This window comes from Eurosta solidaginis, chromosome 2 (assembly GCF_040869045.1).
Source record: "Eurosta solidaginis isolate ZX-2024a chromosome 2, ASM4086904v1, whole genome shotgun sequence".
Taxonomy (NCBI): Eukaryota; Metazoa; Arthropoda; class Insecta; order Diptera; family Tephritidae; genus Eurosta; species Eurosta solidaginis.
In genome coordinates, this window is record NC_090320.1 from 106,070,200 (window position 1) to 106,079,775 (window position 9,576).

General features: G+C 43.7%; 1 pseudogene; it reads left to right on the plus strand.

The window, feature by feature from the left end:
• The first annotated feature begins 237 nt into the window (after positions 1 to 237).
• On the plus strand, positions 238 to 2,298 carry LOC137241587 (protein fuzzy-like; annotated as a pseudogene).
• Positions 2,299 to 9,576: the final 7,278 nt, after the last annotated feature.

The window sequence follows — 9,576 nt, forward strand, 5'->3', positions numbered from 1 at the left end:
ACTCAAAGATACTTTGAAGACCCTTTTTTTTTTTAAACAGTTCAAGCGCTTCTCAATGAAGCGCACTAAACGCAACTACAGAAGTCGTCAAAAAGTTTTAAACTGGCGAAGGCGCTCAATTGCAAGCATTGCTTGGAACGGTAGCAACAATGTGAAGGATATTGGTTAGTTGGAAGACGGTTGCGTACTGCCTACCTACAATATCGTGATCTAGTTACGGTATATGTTAGTCCAGTCATGGCCTTTCCACCACAACGGTTCTACAATGATAGTTCATATTCAAATTATGCCGGTAAAGTTGTATATGGTTTGGCATGTTATAAGCAAATCATTGATGCCGGTGAGATTCCCATTGCTAATGTGGGCAAAGTTGAGTTGGATAATTCACAATTTAGTCGTGTATATGGTACTTGTCGTATACCGATGAAGGGTGAGGACAGTATAGAGTACAATCCAAAATCAAAGCATGGTGTAGTGCTGTATAATAATCATTTTACAAATTACATGTCTATAATAATGACGTTTCGCCACATCCCGAAGTATTAGCTGAAGAATTTAAAAATGTAATGAAAGCAGGAAATGTAAGAGGTGTGGAATTTGGTATATTAACAACAGATAATCGTGATAACTGGGCTGAGGCATATGATATACTAATGCAGATCGATGAGAATAAGGAACCTGTTAAATCTATACAAAGTGCCTTGTGTACCGTATCATTGGGTGAATTCTCGGACGTTAATGATATTGGATTTTTCAATGAGGGGGCCAGTCAATTGATTCATGGCGGTGGTACATGTTTGAATAGCGCCAGTCTTTGTAGGGACAAAACAATACAAATAATTTTTAATCGCAATGACATCAGTGGTTATCGATATTAACATTCGCCTGCTGAAGGACAACCAATCGCTAACATCACGGTTTTTGTGTCCAGTAATTTATCCAATGCCAAACACCATGAAAGGGGTGCGCGTGGAAATATTGTCCTCTTTTGCTGAGACGCGCGCCGAATGGATGTTTGCGGCTCATGGTATATATTTTGTAGTATTCTTTTAAGGAAATACATATCTCTTATTTCTCTTAGTTAGTCGTTAATTGAACATGTTTTGTGGATTATCCAAATTTTCGGCGTTATCGTGTGGATGCTCTGCTTTGCCCACTTTTACCCCTGTGAAGCTGAAGCTGTTTCTTTTGCGTTAATATACTCATCTCTAACCAATGAAATAGAAGAAATCATAGATCAAGAATGGTAAGTTTTTAATAATATCTTGGGCGCTATCGGCGATAGAAGTTATGAATGTACAATACATAAATATGCATCCATACGGGCACTCACTGCAGGAAAAAGGATGAAGTCCTAAAAAACTAATGCCGGTATTGGCAGCTAAGTAGGGATGAAATGCTTTATCACAAATTCATAACCGAAAGGTTCACCCAAAACCAAAAGATAGAATAATAAGTTTGAGGACAGTAAAAAAATTATGTAGTATAAAAATGTTCCTTTGGTAGGTGCCACTTTATGTAGTATAAAAATGTTCCTTTGGTAGATGCCACTTTGGAAGTTTGTACAATGCGCATGTTAGGTTTTACGGATTGTACATTGTCGGAAGAAAATCAACAATTGGGTCAGCGCTTAAAACGACTGTAGTGGACATTGTGGTTCCCTTTTTGTTCTCTCGTTGTTGGCAACAGTGTTGCGGTTGGTACCGAAGGTTGGTGGGATTTGGATTCCATAGACCGGGAATTACTTCTGTTACTGTTGAATTCGTCACGTACATTACAAAATGATGTTCCAGTTTATTTGCCGAAACGAGATGCAATGCTAGCATGGATTTGTACCAATTCCATTGGCTCCAACAAATGTGATATGTGTAATAAGTGGAGCAGTTCCAAGTTTTCATGAGTTGCGTGATATGGCTTATAGCGTATTTTTAGTTGAAAATCAACTACAGAATGTGGAACGGTGCATGGCTCGGAATTTGCCAGAGCATTTTGAAATTGATCAATGTGTTCTGGCTATGATTGTGGCAAACATAAACGTAAAGAAATGTGTTTTTCACGCAACTTAAAAGCATCTTCAGGGGGTAGAAGAACCTTAGGTGGTGGGCTCTTGCGACTAGATTTACAGAAAAAAGATTTTCCATCAAACATTACAAAATAATAAGACGCTGAATAGTAGCGAATATCAAGATGTACAATTAAGATCACGTTATATTGAACCATTGGACCAGTATTGGGTGTTTGGAATATCATAAGTGTTATGCACACGATGACCAATTTGGGAATGCAATATTCATATAACGAGTGAATGGGGTGGTTTCTGGTGTCCTCGCTCGGGGCGAGCGAGTGAATTTGGGGATTTTCTGGTGTCCTTGCTCTGAGTGAGCGAGTGAATTGTGGGGTTTATTTTGCAAAATTAAAAATAAGTGCTTGGTGGCAGATGGGCGATCTGCATTAGGGTTGTTCTGGTATCCTCGTTATGGGATAACGAGTGAGTGGGAAGATTTCTGGTATCCTCGCTCTGGGGAGTGAGTGAATTTGGGTTATTTGTTCAGGGTGCCACGGTTAGTGTTGTTAAAAACCATAGAAAAAAAATGCTTTTTGTTTGCGAGCTTTTGGTAAGCTCTCCCGTGTCTTCGTGCGTCTCGCTCCCTTTCCCCATTGCCCACCAGTAGTCAAGTTTAGGATTCCTTCCGGTAGACTCGACACGAGACCGGGGGTAGAGAACAAAAAAAAAGAGCAGATGTAGGATCGCCCTCCGGTAGACTCGCACCATCACGAGACCGGGGGGTTGATTATAATTCGGGCCTCGGGAGAGACAGAAGCTTAGGGATAGCGGGGCATCACGGCGCGTGGTTGAACGCGTCTTTATGTCCCGCGCTCCCTTTCCCCATTGCCATCGCGTAGTACGCCTTAGGTTTCCCCTCCGGTAGACTCGCACCCTCACGAGACCGGGGGGTTGATTATAATATATGGCTCGGGAGAACCACAGGCTTAGGGATAGGGAGACACGAGGACGCGGGTTCCTTAATTTGCCTTCTATGCTATCACCAACCGTGGGCCTCTGATTTTTTTTGAAAGTAGGGATATGGAGGAACGGAGGGATTCTTAGGAGGAGCTCGTCGCCTTCTCGCAATCCGTCTCTTCCGGTAAAAGAAGGATCAGTTTGACCAAAGGTCGTCTGACTTGACCCTTCTCTGTTTTGAGGTCGACTACACGTACTCGGTCATCTTCGCCGGGGTGTACGTTGACAACTCGACCTAACCTCCATTCGTTGGGAGATAAGTTGTCCTCTTTGAGGAAAGCGAGATCTCCCACTTTTATATTCTGTCTGGGATGCTTCCACTTCACTCTTTTTTGAAGTTCGGATAGATATTCGGTTTTCCATCGCTTGCAGAAAGTGTGATGGAGGGCTTTGAGTTTCTGCCACCGATTGATCATCGAGGCAGGGCTCTCAGTAGCATCCGGCTCTGGCGGAGCCAGTAGATGGCTGCCAGTGAGGAAATGACCAGGAGTAAGCGGCTCAAGGTCCGTTGGGTCATTGGATGTCGGGCTGAGCGGCCGCGAGTTCAGGCATGCCTCGATGCGGCACAAGAGTGTATGGAATTCCTCGAATGTGAATTTGTGTGGTGAGGCTATCTTTTTGAAGTGGCTTTTGAAGCTTTTCACTCCAGCCTCCCACAGCCCTCCCATGTGGGGAGCGCCCGCAGGGATGAAATGCCAAGTGAGTGACTGGTGGCTGTACTTCCAGACAGCATTGTCTCGGGCTTGTGAAATGAAACTTTTAAATTCCGATCGTAGGGATCGTGAAGCTCCGACAAAGTTTGTACCGTTATCGGAGCAGACGTTTTTGGGACATCCGCGTCTAGATATAAAACGGGCAAAAGCCGCAAGAAATGATGGGGTGCTGAGGTCAGTAGTGGCCTCCAGATGAATCGCTGGTGTGGAAAAACACACGAAAAGGCAGACATAGCTTTTGGATAGTCGACACCTTCTGCCGCGGTAACTTTTAATGTCGAAGGGTGCGGCGAAGTCGACTCCGGTATTCGTTAATGCACGGCTGAATGTCGTGCGTTCGCGAGGGATAATACCCATAAGTTGGGTCTGAGCACGCTTTCGGTGTATAGTGCAAACTTTGCAATTGTGAATTGTTGCCCTAATCATGGTTTTGATGTTAGGTATCCAGTATTGGGTGCGTATCAGACGTAACATGAGTTGGTTCTCCCCATGCAAACTTTGTTGATGAAACATTAGGACTGTCAGCCGGGATAACCGGCAGTTGTATGGGAGGAGGATTGGGTGGCGTTCAGTAAAAGCTAAGTCCTTTGACGCCCCGAGTCGCCCTCCTACCCGAATGATGCCATGTTGGTCTAGGTAGGGATTAGGTGAGAGTATTGCACTTTTCCCTGCAATTGGTTTTCCGGCCTTTAGATCATTATATTCAGAACTATAATGTTGTGTCTGATAGATTTTAATTAAGAGTTGGGTTACTGATTTGATCTCATCAGGAGAGATTAAAGGTGACTTGACCTGAAATGATTTTTTTGTTTTGGGGTGAGTTCTTCGGTAGAACCTCATAACGTATGAGAGCACCCGTAAAGCCCTAGGTAGGTCTGAAAAGCGTTGGAGAACATCGGTAGTATTTACTGTTGTTGTTGCGCATGTCTTCGCCCTCTTTTCCTCTACGGAGGTGAGGTAGTCGCTTTCTTGTGCTGGCCATTGGGAAGTGTCTTCTTGCAGCCAAGAAGGTCCCTGCCACCACAACGAATTGTTGACCAATTCAGACGCAGGTAATCCTCTGCTACCTAAATCTGCTGGGTTAGATTCTGAGTTTACATGCAGTCAGTCCTTATTTCCGACCATGTCGATGATCTTGGTGATCCGATGTGCGACGAAAGTGGACCAGGAACACGGCGGTTTCCTTATCCATACGAGGACGATAGTTGAATCCGTCCAAAGGTGAACTCTCACTGGTCCCAACTTAAGGTTTCTGAAAATGGATTCGGTGATTTCCGCTAACAGCACGGCTCCGCAAAGTTCCAAACGTGGAAGAGAAAGAGTTTTCACTGGGGCTACTCGGGTTTTGGCTAGAAGCAGGTTCGTGCAGACATTATCATCCGTTTTGACGCGCATGTAAATGGCTGCTGCATAAGCCTTCTCGGATGCGTCACAAAATCCATGGATCTCGATGTCGGTTCCTGGTGAAAAGTTGACCCATCTAGGTATCCGGATTTTATCGATTTCATGGTATTGGTCGGTGAAGGTTTTCCATCGTTCCAGCGTACTGGTAGATACTGGTTCGTCCCAAGCGGTGCCTTCCAACCAAATACTCTGCATGAGTATTTTTGCCACAATGACCATTGGTGCCAGCCATCCCAAGGGATCGAAAAGTTTGGCGATTGCTGATAGTATCGCTCTCTTCGTAATGTTTTCCGGGTTGTCCAGCATCCCTGCGTTAAAATAAAATAAATCGGAGAGGGCATTCCATCGAATGCCTAACGCTTTAACTGAACTGGTATCTTCGAATGCCAGGAAGTTTTCATTGAGCAGGTCTGCTTTGGGGATGTCCCTTAGAATTTCCTCTGAGTTGGATGTCCATTTGCGAAGTGGAAAGCCCGCTGAGTGTAGGACTTGACAAATTTCATCTCTGGCTTTAATAGCCGATGTGATCGTATGTCCACCCGCTAACACGTCATCTACATACATGTATTCTCGTAGTATGTTAGCCGCTGTAGGGTGTGAGTTTGACACGTCGTCTGCCAGTTGTAGGAGCGTTGTTATCGCGAGATATGGAGCGCAATTCACTCCGAAGGTAACCGTCTTTAATTCATAAAGACTAATAGGGTCATTCGGGGACGTGCGATGCACAATACGTTGAAATTTGGTGTGATTTTCGTTCACCCAAATTTGTCGATACATCTTTTCGATGTCGCTATTGAAGACGAAACGGTATAGTCTCCAACGTAAGATAAGGATGGGTAGATCGGCTTGTAGAACTGGGCCTGGGAAGAGAATATCGTTTAGGCTATTACCGTTGGCCGTAGGGCTCGAGGCATTGAATACTACGCGCACCTTTGTGGTGGTACTTTCCGCTTTAATAACGGCGTGGTGGGGCAGGAAGTAATGATCCGAATCGTCGGATGGGATATTTCTTTTCAATTTTTCCATATGTCCGAGCGTTTCATATTCTGACAACACCCGAACATATTCCTTACCTAAATCTGGGTTTTTTATTAGCCGCCCCTCATTCCGGAAGAATTGAGAGCATGCACGCTTCAGGGATGGCCCTAAGTTAATATTGTTAGGGTAATCCTGCCGGAATGGTAGTGACACGGTGTACCTTCCATTCTCACTTCGCTGCGTTGTTTATTTAAATAGTTGTTCGCAGTACCTTTCTTCTTCATTTGATATTTTATTTTTTGATACATTTTCTTCCTCCCAGAACGCTTTGAGTTGGTTGTCTAACGCAACCTCGTTGTAAAAAAACATAATGCTCTTCGTTGGATTCGGTGATTCGATACGACCGGTTAGTATCCAACCGAACACTGTCTCTTGGGCTAAGAGTGTGTTTAGCACATTCTTCTTTATACCGCTCATTATAATTTGGGGATATATATCTCTGCCAAGTATGAGGTCTACGTCTTTGTTGACGTAGAACCTCTTGTCTGCCAAGACCAAGTCTGGGAATGCCTGCATAGTCATTGCGTTGATATGACAGGATGGAAGATTCCCAGTGAGTTTCGCTAGAACTAGTACTGGTGTAGTCAGGCTGAAGCAGGGATCCACTGGTGAACGTAATTCGATGTTGGATGCTTCTTTCACCTGAGCTGATACCGCATTTGTGATGCCTGAAACATGGGCATGCATTTTCCTCGCTGGCAAATTGATTCTGCGTTTCAGTCTTTCAGTTATAAAGGAACATTCAGACCCAGAATCAATTAATGCCCGCGCGGGAAGTCGGTACCATTATGGTGAATGTGTACGCGAGCAGTTCCTAATAGCACGCCTGTGCTGGAATTGGCATGGCAGGATTTGACATTCTGATTCGCAGAGGAAGGTGGTTGTCCCGATTCCTGTCTTTTCCTTGCCTGTGCCGAAGTTGATGGGGCATTATCCGCATCTTTGAAGGGATTTCGTACCGCCGGTTGCTGAAGTGTGTCCGCATGCAGGAGCGTGTGGTGACGAGAGTGGCATTTGGAACAGTTGTATGAACTGGTGCACCTCGTCACTGTGTGTCCTGGGGATAAACAATTCAGGCAGCCATTTGTGGATTTGACGAATTTAATCCTTTCTACCGGGTTCAAATCGCAAAAACGTGAACAGTTGCGTAATCTGTGCTCCGTAGATTTGCACATTTTACACATTGATTTTGTTGTTTGCTTGGTTACTTTGGTTTGAAAAGCACCAAGTCTTTTTGTAGGGTTTTCCGTCGACTGGCGCGACGTGTTTGATTTTTGCACTTTAGAAGTGGCATTCCCTGTAAAACCAGACACGGTTTCAAGTGTCTGGAAACGATTTGACAAGAATTTGTCCATATTCTCCCTTTTGGATATGTCCGTATTGTGGTCAATTCTCTGCTCCCATAGAGCCAACGTATTTTCAGGTAATTTTGTCGAACATAAATAGGTAATAATCGCATCCCAATTTGAAACATCGATCTGATGTGTTTTTAGAGATGCCAAGCAATTATTTATGTCGCGCTGTAAGGTTTTGATAGAGCTGCCGCACTCGCTATCTATCTTTTTTAGATTAAACAAAATTTGTAGTTGTGAATTTACGAGAATCCGCTTATTCTCGTATCTCTCACAAAGGTTTTTCCAGGCTGTTTCGAAGCCTTCATTTGTCAAGGGACATTTCTTGACGATGTCCTTTTCCTCACCTTGAGTTTTCTGATTGAGGTGGAACAACTTTTCTACCGGGCTTATGCGACTGTTGTTTTTGTATATGGCCGTGAACAGGTCACGAATCGTTGGCCAAGATAGGTAGTCGCCCTTGAACACCTCAGTATTACAAGCTGGCAGGCGGATACTATGTTCGCGCGCGCGTTCTCCCTCAGGTTTGACTGCCCTATCTTTTTCCTCCTTCAATTTAGTTTGAATTTCAGCCATGTTCGACATGCATCTCAGGAATACGGCATATGCCGCTTTATGCTTGATCTTGACCGCTGCAATTTTCTTAGCATCGAGCGTGTCAGAGTCAAGCAATTCCTCGAGGGCGGTATCGGCTTTTTCCCACTTAGCTTGCAACTCTTTTTGCTGTATTGCAAGAGTGTGTATAGTGTGCAAAGCCGCATATATGTCATTAAAATCGGCCTCGAATTCGATTATTCGATCGGCCAATCTAATGTAGGAGTCCATGTTAATGGTTGAAAAGTGGAGAGCATATTAACCAAGGGATATAACTTTGAAAACCTGAGCGAATCACCCAACCAACAACTATTAAAATTACGCAAAAATTGATTTATTACTCTTAATTTGTTTATTTTTGTCTGACTTTGCAGAGCAGGGGAATCAACACCAATGTGTTTGTGCGAAGTAAAAGGGGGCCACTCGCCACTTCAACCTTCAATTTTATTATAAATTAAGTGCTCGCGTAGATATAAACTCGTCGAAAAGCGTGAAACCGTGAAATAAATCTTATGCAACAAAGAACAAAAACTGTGTAACAAGATTAATTAGAGAAATTAGTGAAAATAATGTGATGCAAAAAGAAAATTTAAATCGAATGGCGTGAAATTTTATGTGAAAGTGAGGTTATGTGTACCTCTTCCTTGTGCTGTGTCCGGAGAGCCTTACCGCTGGTGAGGGGACAGGCCAGATAGTCACAAGGAATCTTAACAACGTTAATGATCCGCGTTTTCACTTATTTTCTTTTTGGCACTACACAGTTCTTTCACACTTTTCGCGGTTAATTATAATCACGTATGGCACTTCAAATGGATTTTTCGCACTTTTTATTTATTATTTTTAACCAAAAAAAATGTGGCAAGAAATATTGCACTTACTTTGAACTTTTTGGTGATTTGTATTCCGGTGTGGCAAGTAGTTTGTTGCAGCGGCTTCAGCTGGCTGTCGCTTGCTCAGTGTTTTGACGCTGTTGTGAAATAGTAAACTTTTTGTGGTATAGCTGTTGGCTGTGGCAAAATTCTCCGGATAGCTTTTTATGGCAATTTCTGTAATTTTGAATTTTGGTGGGGGCAGCTATGATCTTATGATGTGGACTGTATATAGGTACTGTATTCCAAATTCCTGGTGAAGATAGACCAAATGTTCGGCCGGGGTGCGTATGCTCCTGAGTCGTAGGTCGGCGCAACGGGGTCGATCTCAGTGGGAATATGGCGTGTAGAATAATGAAATAAACAAATAGACGAGAATTTCTCGTTATAAAGGATGATCTTTATTCAGTAAAGATAAATAGCTAGGGTACAATATTACCTGAGTATAAGACGGCAGAGATCGTTGGCGACAGATGCGTGCTGGTTGGCGGTTAGAATCCAAGAGGCCGGTTGTATAGCAAGCTACAACCGTTGACCCGCAAAATCCTCCGTTTTGGAGGGGAAAGGCACCCACACATCAACCC